The 21226-nt window shown below is 42.1% G+C and overlaps 1 protein-coding gene across 4 annotated transcripts in view; it reads left to right on the forward strand.

The window, feature by feature from the left end:
* Nucleotides 1-21226, forward strand: part of FSIP1 (fibrous sheath interacting protein 1) — a 185998-nt gene that overhangs the window by 65339 nt on the left and 99433 nt on the right. The gene's annotated exons all lie outside the window — the stretch shown is intronic.

The following is a 21226-nucleotide window of genomic DNA, read 5'->3' on the forward strand; positions in this document are numbered from 1 at the left end:
GTGATATATGCCATCATGTGCCAGCAATGCCCCTCTGCCATGTACATTGGTCAAACTGGACAGTCTCTACGTAAAAGAATAAATGGACACAAATCAGATGTCAAGAATTATAACATTCATAAACCAGTCGGAGAACACTTCAATCTCTCTGGTCACGCGATTACAGACATGAAAGTTGCGATATTACAACAAAAAAACTTCAGAACCAGACTCCAGCGAGAGACTGTTGAATTGGAATTCATTTGCAAATTGGATACAATTAACTTAGGCTTGAATAGAGACTGGGAGTGGCTAAGTCATTATGCAAGGTAGCCTATTTTCCCTTGTTTTTTCCTACCCGCCCCCCTCAGACGTTCGTGTTAAACCCTGGATTTGTGCTGGAAATGGCCCACCTTGATTATCATACACATTGTAAGGAGAGTGATCACTTTAGATAAGCTGTTACCAGCAGGAGAGTGGGGTGGGGGGAGAGAGAACCTTTTATAGTGGTAAACACCCATTTTTTCATGCTTTGTGTGTATAAAAAGGTCTTCTATACTTTCCACAGTATGCATCCGATGAAGTGAGCTGTAGCTCATGAAAGCTTCTGCTCAAATAAACTGGTTAGCCTCTAAGGTGCCACAAGTACTCCTTTTTCTTTTTGCGAATACAGACTAACACGGCTGTTACTCTGAAACAGAAATGTTTGTGTGAGAAGCTGCCAAATGGTTGGATGAGGCCAGCATCTCTGGAAGAACAGAAGGCATGGCATGTGATCAGTGGTGGATTTACAGTTAGTGGGCCCTGTGCACAGCTTCATTTTTGGGGCCCCCCCTTCAGGACCCAGCGAAGAAAAAGAACGTTCTCTCTTGTCTCTTCTCTCTTCTCTCTCCCCCACCCATTTTTCATTCTTTTTTTCTTCATCCTCCTCCTCTATTATAAATTAAGGGGATTAAATTAAAATAAAGGGAGGTACCTTGATTGGGGCAGTGGGTTGAGGTGCAGGAGGGAGTGAGGGGGTGGGCTCTGGTAGGTAGTTTGGGTGCTGGGTGCGGGAAGCCTGCCTGCCTGAGCCCTGCTGCACTGCCAGCCGGGATTCGGGGGCAGGTTGCCAGATATTTGTCCTCCATTTTGGGGGCTCCCTTGTTGTTGGGGGCCCTGTGCCAGCGCATGGTTTGTTTCATGGTAAATCCGCTGCTGCATGTGATGTTGGAGAGGGCCAGAATTAGTCAGGGCTTTCAAGGCAGTAACAAGAAGCCAGAACTTGGTGCAAAGGGTGTTTAAGTTTGCAGAAGTTTTGACTTCTAATATGGACTAAATCCTCCTGTAAGTTAAACTGGAACAACCTCACTGACTGATCACAGATGCTACTGGTGTAAGTGAGAGGAAATTTTCGCCCCTTGTTTTGAAAATAAGTCCCACAACTGGATTATTTTTTACTCAATTTTTTGCTTCTTTGTCTCACAATGTCTTTGTTCCAAAGAGGAAAGCTCGTCAGATGATATGGGTCCTAGTCTGGGACTCATAAACCTGGATTCAATTCCCTCATCTGCCATAGATTTCCTGTTGTGACCTTGGGCAAGTGATTTTGGATGGATTTTTCAAATGTGCCTCATTGATTTAGGAGCACAAGTCCCACTGACTTTCAAAGGGACTCTGCTCCTAAATTACTTAGACATTTTGAAAATCCTATCTTTAGTTTCTCCATGCCTCAGTTCCCCATTTGTAAAGTGAGGATAATAGCACTAACCAATTTCACAAAGGTGCTTTGAAGATAAATACCGTAAAGATTGTGACATGCTCAGTTACTGTAGTAATGTGGGCCACATAAATACCTTAGGCTTGGTCTGCACTTAAAAGTTACATCAGCATACCTGCATCGGCCAGGAGTGTGAAAAATACACATCCCTGGCTGACATAGCCATGCTGACTAAAAACCCCTGTGTTTTTTCACAAAACAGCTGTGCCGATGGAAGAGGGCTTCTATCAACGTAGATAACGTCCTTTGGGGCAGTGATGTTCCTGTACCAACAGAAAAACTCTTCCTCCTGTTGCGTGTGGGCTGCATCTACAATAGGGGGCAGTCAATAGTGTGGACACTGCCTTAGATAGATCATCTTTGGTAGTTTAAGTATCATATGATGTCGGGTGGCCTCACTCTGTGTAGGTAGCTACCCCAAGGTTTGCAGAAGTGGGGAGTGGGTAGAGGGGCAAGAGTCAGAATTTTTTAAAAGATTTAGCATTCAGCACATTAATATATTTCCCAGAGCTAGTGTGATTCTTAATTAACATGAAAAGAGAACTGGTACAAGAAAAGTGTAGGATGTACTTTTTAGCCAAACAAAATTGGAGAAAGTTAATGATTTATTTTGGTGATCTGACAATTATATACTCCCTTTTGTTCATTTTAAACAGCTGGATAAAAAAAGTTGTTTTTTTAAAAGAAGTATGCTGGGTAAAAGGAAAATAAATTATACATTTGTGTATTCAAACAAAGGGCTGAATAAAAAAAAAATCTGAAAGTTAATGTGTATTTTGTGACTTTTTAGGTTAAATTTTGGGATCAAATGATCTTTCCCCCCATAACTCTTTTAACTTGGGAGATGGGAGACCATTCCTTCTAGGGAGATCTGTCAGACTCCTAGAGATATTGCATGTTTGTCATATAGTTACTATAGGAATGAATTCATTCTCTACCTGAGGAATAAGGTGAACTATACAAATATTCAGTAATTTAATTTTTTAGTGTCAGTTTAGGGAATTTTATAGTAAATTCCATGTTAAATGTGTAAGAACTTTTATTTTCTATTCTTGTTTTCTTCTATTTGGTAAAAAAGACAAAACATACTTATTTTGTTTAATTTAAGCTGAACAAAGTCTAATATTTGGGAAATTACTGTGTGAAGCTCTTGGAGGAAAGGGAGCTCTGTTCTCAGTGGAGGCAGAGAACAATGGGCATATCACAGTCACTGATTGAGGGTATAGAGGTGGCTGTGGTCTTCTGTAGTAGTGCCACAAATGGGCCATGAGAGTGACAGTGTGGACACAGGAGGATCAAACAGCCTAAGGTATAGCTACACTGCAATCAGACATCCGGGGCTGGCCAGTCCCAGCTGACTTGGGCTCGTGGGGCTCAGGCTAAGGTGCTGTTTAATTGTGGTGTAAATGCTCAGACTTGGGCTACAGCCCGAGCTCTGGGATCCTCCCAACATGCAGGGTCCTAGAGCCTGGTCTACAGCCCAAGTCCGAATGTCTGAGTCAGCTGGCACATTCCAGCCTCAGGTTTTTAATTGCACTTTAGACCTACTCTAAGCCAGGGGTTCTCAAACTGGGGGTCTGGACCCCCCAGGGGGTCACAGGGCTATTACATGGGGGGTTGCAAGCTGTCAGCCTCCACCCCTCACTTTGCCTCCAGCATTTATAATGGTGTTAAATATATAAAAACATGTTTTTAATTTATAAGGGGGGGTCGCACTCTGAGGCTTGCTGTGTGAAAGGGATCACCAGTACAAAAGTTTGAGAACCACTGCCCTAAGCCGAGGGTACAACGGTCCTTCACAAAAAGAGGGGATGATAAAGAAAAATAACTGAATTTGAAGTTTCTTCAGAAGCAAAAATAAAGGGAGCTTATTTACGTAATAGGGAAAATTCCTTATTAAACAGCAGGAAACAAAGAAAGGGAGAAGGAAAAAGAAAAACATTACAACTTCCAACAGGCTGTATTAACAGCTGTTGCTTACTTGCTTGCCAACTTTGGCTGACTTTTTAGCACTCTTGCTTTCAACATTAATCCAGTTTGAGAGATATACCGTATACCGTTCCATCTAACTCACACTGTAAAGACCTAATCTCGCATTCCTTAAATAGGTGTTGCAAAGTAAGCTTGCCTAATTGACTCTTTTATTCCCACTGATTTCAGTGAGGTTTACCTACATAAATAGTACAGAATCAGACCCAAAGAGACAATGAGAGATTCAGACTCCATCCAAGTATGTGCCACTTCAGCAAGACAACATATTTAGCTCCTCATCTATTCAATTTCTAAGCTGTGGTTGACTTCCACCTTAGTACGTTGTGGTTAGCATGTAAGTAATTGTTAATCGAATAGTTTAAGCCAATCTTGTGAATCTTCAATTTAATTGAATTAGGTCTGCTGGGGAACTGATAAAATAAATCCATGCTATGACATCCATTCCAGCCACTGATCCGTGCATTACTCTCTCACTCGTCACTGACCCTTGGTAATGAGGTAAATATAATCCCAGGCAGTGTGTCTGCAGCTCTGTGTGGTGGTCCACAACAGGACATTACTGCACTTTGGAATGTAATGGGCTACTGAGTCATTAGAATGTTATGAATGTTAATAGCTCAGTTTCAAGGCTTGATCAGCACAACACAGTATTTTCTTGGTATCTGCTATGGCACGCAAACCCCTGTAACATGCCAAACATGTTTCCTTGACTGGATTGTCTGTGTATAGAACCTTATATGACGAGAGCAGATTCTTTATTTACAGTATTTATCAACATAGAAACAGCCTGTAGTAATGTGTATGCCATGGCTGGGTTAGCTTCACTGCATAGTGTGAGAACTACTTCAGAACATTTTGTTCATAAAACTACTTCTGAAGGAAATACTGAATTTTAACATCACCTGTTGCTGGTAGCATAACAATGAAATTATGACATACAGTTTCAAAATTATATGGATGTGGCATATTTTATAAATTCTCTGGGTTGTCTGCATAAAATATGGAAGCATCCAAATGTAAATTATGTTGCGGTTTCCTTCCAGTAGTCGAAATAATAGAAATAAAATAGTATACGTCTTCATTGAAAGAACATCAACCTTCAAAAGATACTCCACTTATCTTGTCATTATGAATGACATTCTAGGAAACAACACCTAAGAAGCAAAGCTTCTTGGAATAATATCATAGCACTGGCCAAATTTGTTGCGTCACTTTCTCAAATAGAATACTTCATAATGACATGCAAAAACTGGCCACTTCCCAGTCTGTCTTTATTATTGGGGCAATCCACTACCAAGAAGATTAAGGTTATATGTAAATCACTAGTTTTTGGATTATCAATCATCTCCTAATTTTAGACCCCTGTATTAATAAATATGATTGCTTTCCTAGATCATGACATGTCATCTGCTGTAACTAGACGTCTTAGGCCAAAATTTTCAAACTTGGATGGCTACGTTCAGGTATCCAGTCTGTATATAGAAAGCTAAATATAAGTGACTTGACTTTTCAATCAGTGTCTCTAAAAATAAGACCATGTTTACTTAGCTGCCTATGCACCCAAGTTTGAAAATTTTGGACATACTTTGCGTAGCAAGAAAAAGAGTACTTGTGGCACCTTAGAGACTGTACTCTTTTTCTTTTTACAAATACAGACTAACACGGCTGCTACTCTGAAACCTGTCATTTTGCATAGCAGCACTCTTTAGTTAGGGAAGCAGCTCTTTAACTTTTCATCAAGTAGTTTCATCGCAAAACTGAGTGCTTGGCCCTGGCAGTATTTGATGTCAGACTTTGCACTGAAAGCTCAGTTTTTTCAGAAAATGTTCATTATTCAATAGGTGGCACCCTTCTCTCTAATTCAGTAAGCAGTGCCTAGGTATCGGTTAGGGACGATTGTGCTGCTGAAAGTGCTTTTGATTACATAAAATTGAGGGTACATCTACACTTGGAGCTGGGGATGTGATTACCAGATCGAGTAGACATAGTCATACCAGCTGTCATCAAGCTAGCATTATTGAGCAGCAGCACAAGCTGGTGGGACAGGCTAGCCTTCCTAAGTGTGTATCCGTCCAAGACCCTAGGCATGTACTCAGTGGGGGTAGCTCATCCTACAATTCATGCTGCTATGGCTATATTTCACTTTTAGTGCACTAGGGTGATGGGAGCTAACGTGAGTATGTCTAATCAAGATGGGGGTGTGATTCCCAGTTCAAAGTGAAAATGTACTCATTGATCATGACTACTTGTATCATGGCAGAGCTCATGGAACTTTTCACAAGTTAGGGTTGTCGGCCCTGATGTCTACTCAAATTCTAGTTTGGATAATTATACTCTGTTTAAAATTCCTGTTGTACTTGGATAGGGTATTCTCCTTCACTTTACCCTAAATTGTTCTGTAATATGGCTGTGTTCTAAAAAGAACTTCTATGTTACACCTTAGAGGAGGCTGCATTTCAACTTTAGGGGATGTGATGCTTATATGCATAGTTGTAAAGAGCTTTATCTTTCTGTATGAAAGACATTTTTAAATGTATGATTTTTATTACTGATTTGATGATTAAGATATTACATCTGTTTGCGTTATAACAAATTAAATTCCCAAGTAAATAAAATTCCTGTTTGATATGTCTGTACTAGAAGTAATTGATGATTCAGGTAGTAAGAATGTGCACAGTCCTGTACTGTGTGTTTAAAAAATGGCTTGCCACAGTCATAAACATAATTAGAGAGAGAGAGTGGGTGAAGTAATATCTTTTATTCGACCAACTTCTGTTGCTGAGGGACTCAAGCTTTCAATCTTACACAGAAGAGCTCTGTGTAAGCTCTAAAGCTTCTCTCTCTCACCAACTGAAGTTGGTCCAATAAAATACATTACCTCACCCACCCTATCTTTCTAATATCCTTGGACCAACATGGCTACAAGAACGTGGCATATAAAACTAATTGTATGATGATTTTCCTTTTGTATAGAGAATCTATTGCACCAAACACTACAAATTGCTGTTGTAACAGTATGTTTAACTCCTTTTCTCAGGTCTGAGATCTGTTGTTTCAGGTACTGCTCATTCTGAAACACACCTGTTGTGTGATGAAACTGTTCTAAGCCATTTTAAAAATTAATTAGGCAACTTTAAAAATAATTTAGTTCTATTGAGAATTTAATTCTCTATGGACCTTCAGCAATTTAGGAAAAAAAAGTTTTGCAAAGACATTTCATGGAAAAGCACTGAAGAACCACTTTCAGAAACACACATGAAGCATAGTTATCCCCAAATCCTGATTCTGGTCATCCCAAGTGTGGTTGGGTGCTGAGTATCTATGAGGGCAGGGAAAGTTAATTTTTCTTCCAGGTGGCACAGTTTTCAGTAAGAGCTATGGTCCTTTTCAGCAAGGAGCGGTGGCTGGTGGACTCATTCACCTCCCTTGACCTGTGCCTATGTGAGAGAGCACAGGGAAACCCAGTGGAGCTGGGGTCCATGACATCCAGTACTAGGTGCTCCATCACTGTTATCTCCTAAAATCCCAACAGCCTCCACCAACTTTGCCCTTGCATACACATGCACTAGAATCTCCCTGGTTCTGCTGGATCTGGTAACTGCTGAATCCACAAAGGGAAGCAACATGTGCCCCTTAATGTTGAGTCATCATTTTAGTAAATAAAAGTAAATCAATTATACTGTTATGCTCTAAGTAAGTGAGAATCATTACAGGCTTTGCAATGTGACTTCCCCTCGCAACTTCTTAAAAAATGTCCTTAGTGAAATAATATACCAAGGAATGTATTGTATGCTGTGTTAAAAATGCATTCTGAAATCTCAGTCCAACTGAAATTTATCTGACCATGGTTTCTAGGCCCTTGTTGAATTTCTTTTTGATTTTCTATTTGACCTTAGTTCACTTGTTCTTCATTTGAAGCTATGGCAGTTTCTTTCCACATTCTTTCATCTTTCAGTTTCCTGGAAACCATTGAGTTTAGCTTTGTTTAGTCAACTGCATTGTCGTTACTGCTTCAAAAATGTTCAGCTTCTGAAGACCTGTTGCTGAGCACTGATAAAAAGAATGTTGTATACAAAGGATAACAAATCTAGTGGGGTTTTGGGTTCTTTTTTTTACATTTTGAAATATGGCTTCCATTGGTTAGCTGCTTGTAATAAGTGAGAACCCTACTAAGAAGATATAGGATTTCTGCAGTGTTGAAGGTGATGGATTTTCATCCATCTTTTCTGTGTGTGTGTGTGTGTGTGCGTGCGCATAAACATGAAAAGATGGTGAAAATCCATCACCTTCGACATATTTATTTATATATATGTGCCTACTGTATTTGCCACTCCATGCATCTGATGAAGTGGGTTTTAGCCCACGAAAGCTTATGCCCAAATAAATTTGTTAGTCTTTAAGGTACCACAAGTACCCCTTGTTCTTTTTAAATAGTTCAGTTTCTCTTTATTTCAGCTTCACAGAACTTAGTACCAGTACACTACTCATATCCTTTCCATTAGTTATATCTGCCATACCCATTTTTCGTGAGCACAAGCCAAACACAGTTTTGTTTAATTTGAGAATCAGTGTCATCAGGGTTGTCTGCACAGCTGTGGAAAGCGTTTGTTAATTAACATTCTGACCGGGCAGGTGGTTCAACAGCTGGGCATAAAATGTAAATTCTTAACAGTGATTCTAGTATTGTGTGTTTACCTTTTGTATCCTATCCTGTATAAAAACTTAAATCTTAAGGTGGGAAAATATATTATATACATAATATCAAAATAATTTTCAGAGCCTCATGAGGAAATCAGCATTTTAGAATAGCAGAGAGAGAATTACATGGATATATGAAAGAAAATGTGAGCACACATTGATGTCTTCAGAAAATATTGGCCTGAAGTGTCTCTTTATACCCTTGATGGTATAGTAGCTAGTAATGATGTATAATACACATGTCTGTGAGAAAGTGGCAGGGTAAAATTCATTTTAGTTTCAAGGAGCTGGACAAAGCCTCACGCACCATTTAGCCTCACGTAAGGTCTTAACATAGGGTTTAAAGTATTGCATATGATCTTGTCCAAGCCCTGTGAACTGGGATTAATTTAACTTGGTGGGCCCGATCCAGCAGTCTCTATATAGGCCAAACTTGAGCTGAAGTCAATAGGAGTGCAGTACTAAGTCCAAACAAACAAATAAAACAGCAACAACCCTCCCCTGCATTACTCCCCCAATCCCCAAAACATTAGGAAGGCAATTATATTTCTTCTTCAAGGAGTGTCCCTGTGGGTGCTCCACTTCAGGTGTCTTGGCCAAAGATTTGCTCTGAGTGGCTACCAAGCATGCACAGCCAACCAACCCCCAGTTCCTTCTCTACTGCCCTTGGCTTGAGTCAGAGTGACAGCAGCACCCCTTCAGCTCCGTAGAAAGTTTTTCTTTTTTTCTTTTATCCCCTCTAATCTAGTTAACTTTGGTTACTTTTATTTTTTTCCATATTTAAAAAAATATTTTAGGGTAGTTTTTCCCCTCCTGCCCCGGCGGCCCTCCACCAGCAATGACTGCTTAGACGCAGGCTGCCCATTTCTCTCCAGAGCTGGACCTTCCTCAGGCATGCCTGGTTCCCCTGGATTTAAACGCTGCCTTACTTGCAGGCTATCGATACCTGTTTCGGACACCCATGCTCAGTGCGTCCACTTTCTGGGAGAGACCCATATTCCTCAAAAGTGTCCTCATTGTAAAAAAAAAACTGACTGCCAGGACATTAAAGGCCAGGGACCTCCAACTTAAATTACTCATGATGGAGAAATCCCTCAGGTCAGCCTCCAACCCAGAGTCCAAGATGCCTCCTGGCCAACGGTCACCAGCAGCAGCGTCAGAAAAGGGCTCCACTACCAAGACCGCTTCTAAGGACCCTGTCCCTAAAAAGGCGACAAACAGCGGCCTCAGTCATTGTTTCTTTTAGACGAATCTCGCTGTGACAATCTTCTTGTGAAAAATCTGCCCTGGTACCGACGGCACCGAGAGCCTCGGACCAAGAGGAACTGGGAATGTCCGGTACTGAGATTTCCCGAGGAGCCAAGGACCCGGTATGGGCAGGGTCTCACTAAGGTGCGCAATCTAAAGCCAAGTTCCCTAGCTTGGCACTGACCGTGCCGAAAACTGTCACAGCATCGACTGCTGTAATGGCGTCACCTGCTGCACATATACAGTTCAGCAAGACCTCGGCACCGACAGTTCTGACCCTCTCCTCTCGGACTGCGCTGCCATCCCTGGCAACGAGCTTCCCGGTACTGCAACTTTTCACTAGACAGGCGGACCTGACAGTTTCTTCTACACCAGTCATCCCCCTATTCAGTACTGATGGTACCCCAGTGAGGCCTGAACCAAGCCAGATCATCACTCTGGGGGCTTCAGTGCCATCGGTCTCCGATGATGATGATTGATGACCCAGGACTGTACATCCCTCGCCACTCCTGTCCTAAAGCTGGACCCTCACGTCACCAGCCACTGGTAGACACGCGAGCTTGGTAGCCCCAATCCTGGCTGCCAACTCCTATGGCCCTCCCACCCAACTGGTCATATTGGAACCCATGGGCCATTTATAGAGCCCAGAACATTAAACTGCCTAACCCACCAGTCTCCAGAACACCCTGCTCCCCCTCACTAACAGGTCCAGTACCTTCAGAGGCCCAGGATGAGGAGACTGAAGAGCGGCAGGGTGCACCTGAAGGAGACACCTTGCCACCTACGCATCTCATCTTCATCTCCAGATGAAACAATCATGCCACCACCTCCCTCATCGGGGGATAACTTCAAGTCGTTTCAGGACCTTTTCAAGAGGGTGTGGACTCAGTCAACATCTCCTTGTCTGAGCTCCCTGAGACACAACATAAGCTCACTGACATTCTCCAGGCGTCCCCAACAGCAAAAATAGCACTGCTGATTAATGCTGTAAAAATGGACCCTGCCAAAATCATCTGGCACACTCCAGCCACGGCCCCTCCTTCATGTAAAAGGTTGGATAAAAAAATATTACGTGCCGGCAAAAGGGGCTGAATTTCTCTTTACCCACCCTACTCCTAATTCACTGGTCATGGAGGCAGTAAATCAGAGAGGCAACAGTACAGATCCACCCCTTATGACAAGGACTGGAAGAGGCTAGACCTCTTTGGGCGCAAAGCCTATTCTTCCGCCACCTTGCAATTCCGCATCACAAATTACTCTGCATTGCTTGCAAAATACACTCACAACCTGTTTTCTACAGTGTCATCTTTTATTGAACATCTCCCAGAGGACACGAGAGAAGCGGGTAAGTCCAACATCTCCGAAGACTCTCTCATTGCAAAGATGAGCCTCCAGGCCTCCCTCAATTCCGTGGACATAGCAGCACGCTCTATCGCAATCTCCATCATCATGCGTCGGGCATTCTGGTTACATCTCTCTGGGTTCCTGATGGAGGTGCAGGCTACTGTGGAAGACCTACCCTTTGAGGGTCTGAAACTGTTCGCGGAATCCACAGATGCATTCTTACATCCTTTAAAGGACTCCCGGGTCACCTTAAAGACTCTGGACATCTATGTCCCTGGAATCAAGAGGAAGCAAGGCAGGTTTTACAGCCAAAAATTCCGGGCTGCACCCTACTCCCAGCCTGAAAGACACTATATGCAATGCTGCAAACAGAGGCAGATGGGACGAAGACAGAATCAAGATCAGCCTGCCACGCCCCAGCCTTTCACCTCTAGGCAATTGTGTTGAAGGTCTGGTCGAGGGCCTGAGACCTCTCTACTCTCTAACTCCGGAACTTAACCCCACCTTAACAACATTCGGGGGCTGCCTGTCAGCATATTACCCAGTCTGGAACAAGATCACTACAGATGGGCCTGGAAATTATTATTACTCCATCCATTTATTTCTATCCTACCTACCCACCCATTTCCCCATCTCTCTTCAGGGACCCCTCTCATGAGCCCCTATTACAACAGGAAATAAACCACCTCCTGCAATTAAGGGCCATGGAACCAGTGCCACCTCAACACCGGGGAAGAGGATTTTATTTCCTCACTCAGAAAAAGAAGTGCGGATGGAGACCCATTCTGGATCTACGCAAATTCAACAAGTTTGTGAAAACATAGTGATTCAAAATGGTGACCCTAACAATGATGATTCTGACACTGGATAAAGGAGATTGACTCTCATCCCTTGACCTACAAGATGCTTACTTTCATGTCACCATTCACTCAGAGCACAGAAGATTCTTGTGCTTCACCCTAGGACATCAACATTACAAATACAAAGTGCTACCCTTCGGACTGTTAACTGCCCCAGGGGTCTTTTCCAAGGTCGTCTCTGTCGCTGCAGCTCACCTTCGCAGACGAGGGGTCATGATTTTTCCATACCTAGACGACTGCCTATTATGACCACCAACTCAGCTGGCAGCACTAGAGGCCACACAAACCACAGTGGCCTTCTTTATGAACCCCAGACTCCAAATAAATCTTCAGAAGTCCATTTTGGTCCCTGTCCAACAATTGGATTTTATAGGAGTCTATCTTGACTGCCTCACAGCAACAGTGAGGTTACCTCAACAATGCTTCCTCAACTTAACCACTCTGATTACTACGGTCATGCTCAGCCCACAAACATCCGCCAGGACATGCCTACAACTTTTGGGGCACGTGGCCGCTACAACTTTCGTTGTCAAATATGCCAGACTACATATGAGATGCCTACAAGCCTGGCTTCACACTTGCTTCATACCACACAAACACTCCCTCAACAGGCAGCTCCCCAGGCCCTGCAAGGTAAAGGATTCCCTCGAGTGGTGGACACACCCACAAAATGTCTGCTCAGGAGTCCCGTTCCAAGAGAAAGCTCCTACAATAATGATCATCATGGATGCCTCCCTCATGGGATGGGGCGCTCATCTGGGCAACAACATGATCCAGGGTCACTGGTCAGCAGAAGAAGCCAACTTACATAGAAACATACTAGAACTAAGAGCAGTCAGAAACGCAGGCGAACATTTCCTTCCTCTAATCCACAGCACTACTATCAAAGTCCTTATGGACAACACAGCATGCATGTTATAAATAAACTTCCAAGGGGGAGCCTGATCAAACCCTCTGTGCATGGAGGCAATACGGAATTGGTGCATCTCCCACAATGTAGACGTCTCGGCATCCTACCTGCTGGATCACCAGAACACCACGGCAGACCAACTGAGTACAGAATTCTCACAAACCCACGAGTGGGAGATGGACTATGTAACCCTCACCACCATCTTCAACCTATAGGGGTTCCCTGCTATAGACCTATTTGCCACAGCTCACAATGCAAAGTGCCCTTAATACCGCTCCCAAGCGGGACTGCAACACCACTCCCTGGGCGATGCCCTCCTGATGAAATGGGAGACGCCTCTATTGTTTGTCGTCCCTCCGATTCCACTTCTGAGTCACATATACACAAGATCAGGCAAGACAAGTCCAGGGTCATTCTCATTGCCCCTACATGGGCCAGACAAATATGGTTCCCATGTCTGTGACAGATGGCAGTGAAACCACCTCGAACCCTCCCTTTAATACCTCACCTCCTGACACAGGACTTAGGATACATCAATCACCCCCAACCTAGTTTTTGTCCATCTCAAGGCCTGGTTTCTCCATGGCTGCTGGGTATTGACAAAGACTATTCTGACGAAGTTAAAAACATACTCTTGAACAGCCACAGACTAAGCACATGGAAAACATATACACAGAAGCAGACACAATTTCGCACGTGGTGCGAGACTAACCATATTTTTGCATGCTCTGCCCCACTACCCAGGGTCCTCTACTATATACTGGGTTTTAAATATCAGGGCTATCCAACAGCTCCATTAGAGTACACCTCAGTGCAATCACCTCATTCCATTATAACGTGGATGGAGCCACTATCTTTGCTCATCCAACGACTAAGCGTTTTCTAAAAGGCATGATTAATACCTACCCAATGCCAAAAGACCCTACACCCATGTGGGATCTTAACCTCATCCTCTGTAGCCTCATGGCAAAACCATTTGAACCCTTAACGATTTATTTGTTGCCACAGCTATCAATGTAAGTTGCCTTCCTGATTGCCATCACATTGGCGAGAAGGGTAGGAGAGCTAGGTGCCTTAATGGCATACCCACCTACCACATTATGTAAAGACATTCTGTATGACTGCACCCCAAATTCATACCCAACATAGCCTTGCCCTTTCATCTAAATCAACCGATATACTTACCTGTGTTATTCCCGAAACCACACGCCAACAACAGGGAGGCTTCACTTCACACGCTCAACATCCAAAGAGCGCTAGCCTTTTACCTAGAAAGAACAAAACCATTTAGAAAATCGTTTCAACTCTTTCTCTCCACAAAAGAACAATCAAAGGATCAGACCATCTCTAAACAGAGACTATCTAAATGGATTTCTGGCTGTATCCTTTTGTGTTACCAGCAGAACAACCTCCCTGCTCCACCAGGAGTTGGCACACAGTCCACTAGAGCATAATCAGCATCCACAGCATTTCTCAATGAATACCCATCACGGACATTTGCAAAGCTGCCACCTGGGCCTCTGGCCACGCTTTTACTAAGCACTACGTTTTCGAGCAACAATCAGCTGCAGACACACAGTTTGGACTCTCAGTGCTAGCCACAGTCAATAAACCAGCTGCCCCACTCCATGAGAAAAAGGGCTGGAACAGGCCAGAGAGGCTGCTCAGACCAGCCTCCAATCAGAGCCAGACTGGGCCCTATATAAAGGCTGCCTAGCAAAGGAGAGGGCAGTCTCTCCCTGACTAGCAAGGGAGGAGGACTGGCTCCTGAGGTGAGGAGGTAGCACCTTGGACAGAGCACTGCTGGGCAGGCTGCCGGAAGCAGAGGAGAGCTCCTGCCCAGCCACCTGCCAGGCTGCGGTCCCTGCTAAAAAGAGTCAAGAAGGTACTCTGGGCCAAAGGGGAAGTGACCAAGGGAAGATAAGCGGACAAGAAGGGAACGAAGGAGGGCAGAGAGAGGCTGCTGCTAGAGGGTCCCTGGGTTGGGACCCAGAATAGTGGTTGGGCCTGGGACCCACCCTTCCCCTCCTTACACTGCACCTGACCACAGAGGAGTGTGGCTGAGACAGACTGCAACTTGCCCTGAGGTGAGGGCTAGACTTTGGGGTTGTGGGGTTTAAGTAAATAGCCTTAAATCAAACTCCAAGTTCTCTAGCAGCATTTTTCTTTCTTTGTCTATCTGTAAATAGTTTTTCAGTGGTTTGTGTATGTACAGTGAAATTGACATTTATCAACATTTATCAATAAAAAATCGAATCCTCCCAAAGCCTACGCATAAGTAACAAATATTTAGACAAAAATTATGTATTGCAAACTGGACACCATTAAATTAGGCTTGAATAAAGACTGGGAGTGGATGTGTCATTACACAAAGTAAAACTATTTCCCCATGTTTATTTGCCCCCCCATCCCACTGTTCCTCACACGTCCTTGTCAACTGCTGGAAATGGCCCACCTTGATTATCACTACAAAAGGTTTTTTTTCTCTCCTGCTGGTAATAGCTCACCTTACCTGATCACTCTCATTACAGTGTGTATGGTAACACCCATTGTTTCATGTTCTCTGTGTATATAAAATCTCCCCACTGTATTTTCCACTGCATGCATCCGATGAGGTGAGCTGTAGCTCAGGAAAGCTTATGCTCAAATAAATTTGTTAGTCTCTAAGGTGTGTGGCAAATTTCTGGCACTACTTTGATGGGTCTCGCGCTTTCTCTTCTTGGGGAGGGTTCAGGGCACCGTTTCTTGCCCCTGAACCAGGGTATTAACTGCCCCACTAGTGTCCTAGACGAGGGGAGTGGAGAGGGAGGGACCCTGGCCCGCCCTCTACTCCGGGTCCCAGCCCAGGGGCCTTAGGGATAGCAGTAAACCGCTTGAACTAGCAGTTCCTTCCCCGGACTACTTCCCTCTCCTGCCCTTAACTTGTGGGGCTTCCTGCCCTCCCTCTGCACAAACCAGGCATCCCTTTACCTAGGGTCTTGGTCGTCTTTGCCCACTGCAGCACTTCTCCAAACTCTCCTCTGCTTCCCTCCAAACTGCTCTCTGCTCCAACACCAATCCACTCTGCTTCAACTCCTTCCCTTGTCTGATTGAAGCAGGGGGGTTTTATCAGGTGACTGGCTTCAGGTGCTTTAATTAATCTATAGCAAACTTTCTTCCCTCTACAGGAAATAAAGCTCCCTTCTAACACTCTCCTGCTGCCCTCTGGCCATGCTGTATCACAGGTGCCACAAGTACTCCTTTTCACACTATCCTCTAACATCTGGTTTCCGCATAAAACGTGTTTATGCTTAAAAGTCAATATTTATTTATCATAATGATTTCCTGTTAAATGCTTCACTGCATAAACTGAAAGGAAAAAGCATACTACATATCTTAATGAAGACAACTTATTTTGTCACTGTGTTGACCTCACTTCAGCAAAGTACTCATAGCTAGCAGGTACTGAAGCTTTGATAAATAACATTTAATCATATTTTGCGTACGTAAATTTGCAATATGTGTTCTATTCATGTGGTTATACAGAACTATTTCAGAATGAAAAGTGGTACCACTTTCCTCCTGGAAGTAATTATTAGTATGGAAACCAGATGTTCTGCACACACCACTTACTGTTTAAGCAAAAAATGATATAAGAAAGCAGTGCCACAAACAATATGCAATGGAAAAACAAATTAATTGCTGTGCAATTATTTTGCTCAGATGCTTGAAACAAAAATTATTATAATCTTAATATTGATAGTTTTTCGCAGTAGTGAAGACGACAAGATGCAGATGAGCACTTAGCTAGAATTCTCTTCGTATGAATTCCTCCATTTGAAAATGTGATAATTACTTTCAAAACAAATAACTGTGGAAGTAAGAGATGCTTATTTATGTGAACCCTTAGTAATTTAACACATACAAATATTTTCCTGGAACACTTGAGACCAGTTGAACTGAAAACATTTATAGCAGTCAAGTAACATTGCAAGCTTACATTTTACTTGGCATCCCAGGATCTCAAAGGACTTCACAACTGTTAATTAGGCCTTGATACTGCATATAATAGCAAGTGGCTGGACTTCTGTGCCCACACAGAATGCTGTTGAATTAATTGGGGCTCTGTGTGGGCACAGCAGTCTCTCCACACACTAGTAAGTAAAGGTTTGGCATCTTAAGCTTCACCACACTCCTGTGAAGCATGTATATAATAGTATACAGATCGGAGGTACAGAAGTTAAGTGACTCATCAAAAATTGCACAGTGAGATTGGTAGCAGAGTGGAATTAAAACTCATGAGTCCCAGACTCCCACTTGTTTTTTCAGCTTTTTTCTTACTCTCCAACTTTTCCTACTTTTTACATCTTTTCCCTAGCATTTTCTCCATTTTTTTTACTTTTTGAAAATATATTTTTTTCTCATTTTTGAAAACAGTGTCAAAAAGCCATGGCTACCTATGGCTTCACGTTTATCACTATGCTGTTACACCATGGCTACCTGGGACTGCATATCAGCAGGGAGATAACTCGGACACTCTGCTCCCAAAGTAGAGGTTGCTACTATTTGTGCTAAAGAACACTCTGCTAAATTTTATTGGTATAGAGTCTATAAAACACCCTTGAGCAATTCTGATTCTACTAATTCCCCTCCAGCACTCTTCCTTCTTCCCTGTCATAGATACAGAAGTGTCTCATTTGCTCTCCTTCGGTAACCTCTCCACTTGTCCCCGTGATCCCATCCCATTCCTTCTCCTGATCTCCCTCATGCCCACTCTTCTATTTCCAGCTGGAATGCTCTTGTTTCTTTCTCAGAGACATTTTGCTTTTGACTCTATAAATAGGATTAAAACTGATTTTAGAAAAGCTCTGGAAGCTTTCCCTCATGAATCTAAAGAGTCTAATGACACAACGGGTTTTTAGTTACACTGTTTTGTACTCTAATAGAGATGTTCTTCAGTAACTATTTGGCTTATTTGGTATCACTGATACAGATGGTACTGAAAGAGATGTCCCTATTTGTGGATAATGTCAGGTTGATACTGGTCAGTTGAATAGACTATATATATATGGGCCTTGTAATAGAAAAGATTGTCTCCCTCTCCAACCCTTTAAACTCAGATATTATTCTGCCCTCCCAGCTGGTTATATGCACTCAGGAGAGGAAAGCTTTGTTTGAACTGCTGTTTATAGAATTAGCTGAACATTTTGGGCTTCACACAAGTTAATGGTGTATTCCTCACCAACACCCTCCTTTCTGGGTGCAAAACCAGTTAAAGTAAATGGCTTTCCCTCAGTGATGTAAACAGCTTTTCTGCTAATGCTATTCCCCCTCCAGCATGCAAATGGCAGTTCATATTTAAAAAAAAAAATTCATACAATTTTACTAGTCCAGGAACTCTATGCTTCAATTCACAGCCCATCTCTTTTCTAAGCTCAAGGCTATCTCCACTAGTCTACTCTGGGCCACTTCCTTTTCTGCTGTACAAGTCAGTTGGCCTTGACTGTTTGATGGGATCCAGCTGTATTGATCTTTTAGCCTCATAACCTTTTCCTGCCTGTACTTCTACAGATCAGCCCAGATGCCAGAGGCATTTTGCAGTTTACTTTTCTCTTATCCCTGTGTGAATGAGATTAACCTTAAGCATGAGTACTTACATTGGAAATCTGCTTCTAAAGTTCAAAATTTGCTTTCTGCAGATAGTCTCTCATATTCACTTAAAATTCAATGTTTCTTGTGAATGTTTTTGCCAGTAAACTCAAAGGCTGGACTATTCTCGGAAAGCAGACCCAAAAGGGGTGCAAACATAGACAAAGCAACATTGAATTTTTATTTTGAGTGAATATTCCTGGAAATATTTTTTGAGATATTCACTCAGCTGTCATACAAAGTTGTCTGGCCTTGTGGCTCACAGCTTAAATAGATAATGGTATATGCCTAATGTCCTGCAGGTAACTTGCTAAAAAACGTGGACTGATAGGAGGTATATAAGGACAGAGCTGTTAGGTCACCTGGTTACTCCCCCTGTCAGTGCAAGATTATTTCCTACATTTTATTTTTAAATGCTTTGGCCTGTATTGGTTTGTGCATATACTGAGGATGTGGGACTTCTGCAATTTCCCTTGGAATATTATTTCAAAATCCGATAAATCACTCTGTTGGGAAGGGTTTCTATTGCCCCGGATACATTTTTCTTTACATAAAATAAGAGTCATGGAATGTAATTAACTCCTTAAACAATTCCTTTCTGCCCTTGATATATTCTCCCTTTAAATATATATAGATGATTATCTATCTATTTTTTCCTTTCCCTTTCCTTCCCTCCCTGTTTTACTATGTCTAATGATACAAGACTAAGAGGACACCGATGACATTTAACGGCAGCAAATTGAAAAAGGAAAAACTTTCTATGCAATGCATAATTATCTTGTGGACCTCACTACTACAAGATATTGAGGCAGAGAGTTTAGGATTCAAATAAAGGAATAAACTTTTACATTAATCATAATTTACAATTGCCCTAGGTAGTTGGTATTCAGGCAGATTGGTGTAAGGAAGGGAGGAAGGATTTGGCCGTTGCTAGTTTACCTTTCCCTACAGCTGTATTTGTATAAAGGCTACACTACATTTATAACTTATTTACCTTTCTCTGTACTCCTCTTTTCCAGTCAGCCAATCATCCCTCTTTGACAGGTATTTCTTTCGTAGAGTTATAGATTCCAAGGCCAGAAGGGACCATTGTGATCATCTAATCTGACCTCCTGTATAGCACAGGCCATAGAACGTCCCCAAAATGATTCCTAGAGCATATCTTTCGAAGAACATCCATTCTTGATTTAAAAATTCAGTGATGAGGAATCCACCACCACTCTTGATTGTTCCAATTGTTAGTCACTCTCACTGTTATAAATTTACACTTTATTTCCAGTCGTAATTTGTCTAGCTTCAACTTTCTGACATTAGATTGTGTTATATCTTTCTACGCTAGATATTTGTTCCCCATGTAGATACTTATAGACTGCAATCTAGTCATCCCTTAACCTTCTCTTTGTTCTCTTTACCCTCTATAATAATAATATTTCCAGTATGTTTAGTTCCAGATTCTTGGCACTGGAGTTAGGAGTTTTATATGCCAAGTACTAATACAAATGCATTAGAATTTAGTATTGGGAGTTCTGGACTGATGATGCCAAGTGGATAATTGGTGGTAATTATGCAGATTTAGAGAAATTCAACAGAAATTGTTTTATGCTGATAAAGTTTCAATCCAAAACAACTTGACGTTTGTTGAATATGATATGGGTCAGGAACTGACATTTTCCCCCACGTGATAGAGGTTTGATAAAAGATGTTTTTTTAAGTGAGTAAACTCATGTATATCTTGCTTGATTTCTTGCCAGAGGTTCATAACAACATTTAGTTACAGAGAATAAAGTGAATGAGCAAATCTTTTAATTAACCCATGATTATGCATCATGCCCCGTTTATTAAATCGATCTAATGGGGACAAAAGCCAGTTGTTTCTAATAACTTTCTACTGCTATTGTGGTTTGTGTACTCCAATATTTTGGAGGTCAGATGGAGTTACCAGACCATAAAATCCAGCCAGCAAGAGAGCTGGCACTAAGAGAGCTCAAGGATTTATTAAGTGATGTGAAACTCTATTGTTTTGTGCATGTGTTACATAATTGCTGTCAATGCAAAGTTGTTAAAATTCCCTGCTAGTAATAACAGGCATACCATTTTATGGCTTCAAGAGGAGATAAAAGAAGTTTCTTAGTCAGCACTTCAACAATATCACAGCATATGTCAGTTTTATTATTGTGGGGCCTTCAGTTCTGGCAGATGCTCTCCATTCTGGCTATGGTGCTGTAATTACCATATAAATTAAGCAGTGAAATAAACTGAGTGCAGCCTTATCCCTTCTTCCTGTAACCAGGTTGCAAGTACTGCAGTGTGAAACAGGCATAATTCAGGCTGATTATGTTTAGAAGGCCACATTTTGAAATGCTGGGGCTTTATCTCTATTCAAATTGATTAAAAGTAAATTGAAGCTGTTTAGTTGCTGTGCAAACAGAAGGATCATTCTTTCTGCACAAGGTACTCTCTATAATAGCATTCCAGGAATTAGTTTAATCCATGCAGGGTTGATTCATAGCCACTCATTATATTTCAGCATAAATTCTAATGCTTCAAATTATATGTGTCCTCACTTTAATGAGTTGTAACTAGTCCTTAAATTGGGAGCTTTGCACTTTCCTTTTATATAGTAACAGGCTTTACTCTGAGAGATGATGGGATTAAACTACAATAGAAAGTCTAGGGCACTGAACTGAAATGGATGATGGATGTATTTCTTGTGCATTTTTTTAAACAGTTTGATTCTGATCTTTTCAGCAAATTTGGTAAATTTAAATAAAGTGAGGAACCTAGAAGACTATAAATGCCTTTTTAGCT

The sequence above is a fragment of the Chelonia mydas genome, chromosome 6, assembly GCF_015237465.2.
Source record: "Chelonia mydas isolate rCheMyd1 chromosome 6, rCheMyd1.pri.v2, whole genome shotgun sequence".
Classification (NCBI taxonomy): Eukaryota; Metazoa; Chordata; order Testudines; family Cheloniidae; genus Chelonia; species Chelonia mydas.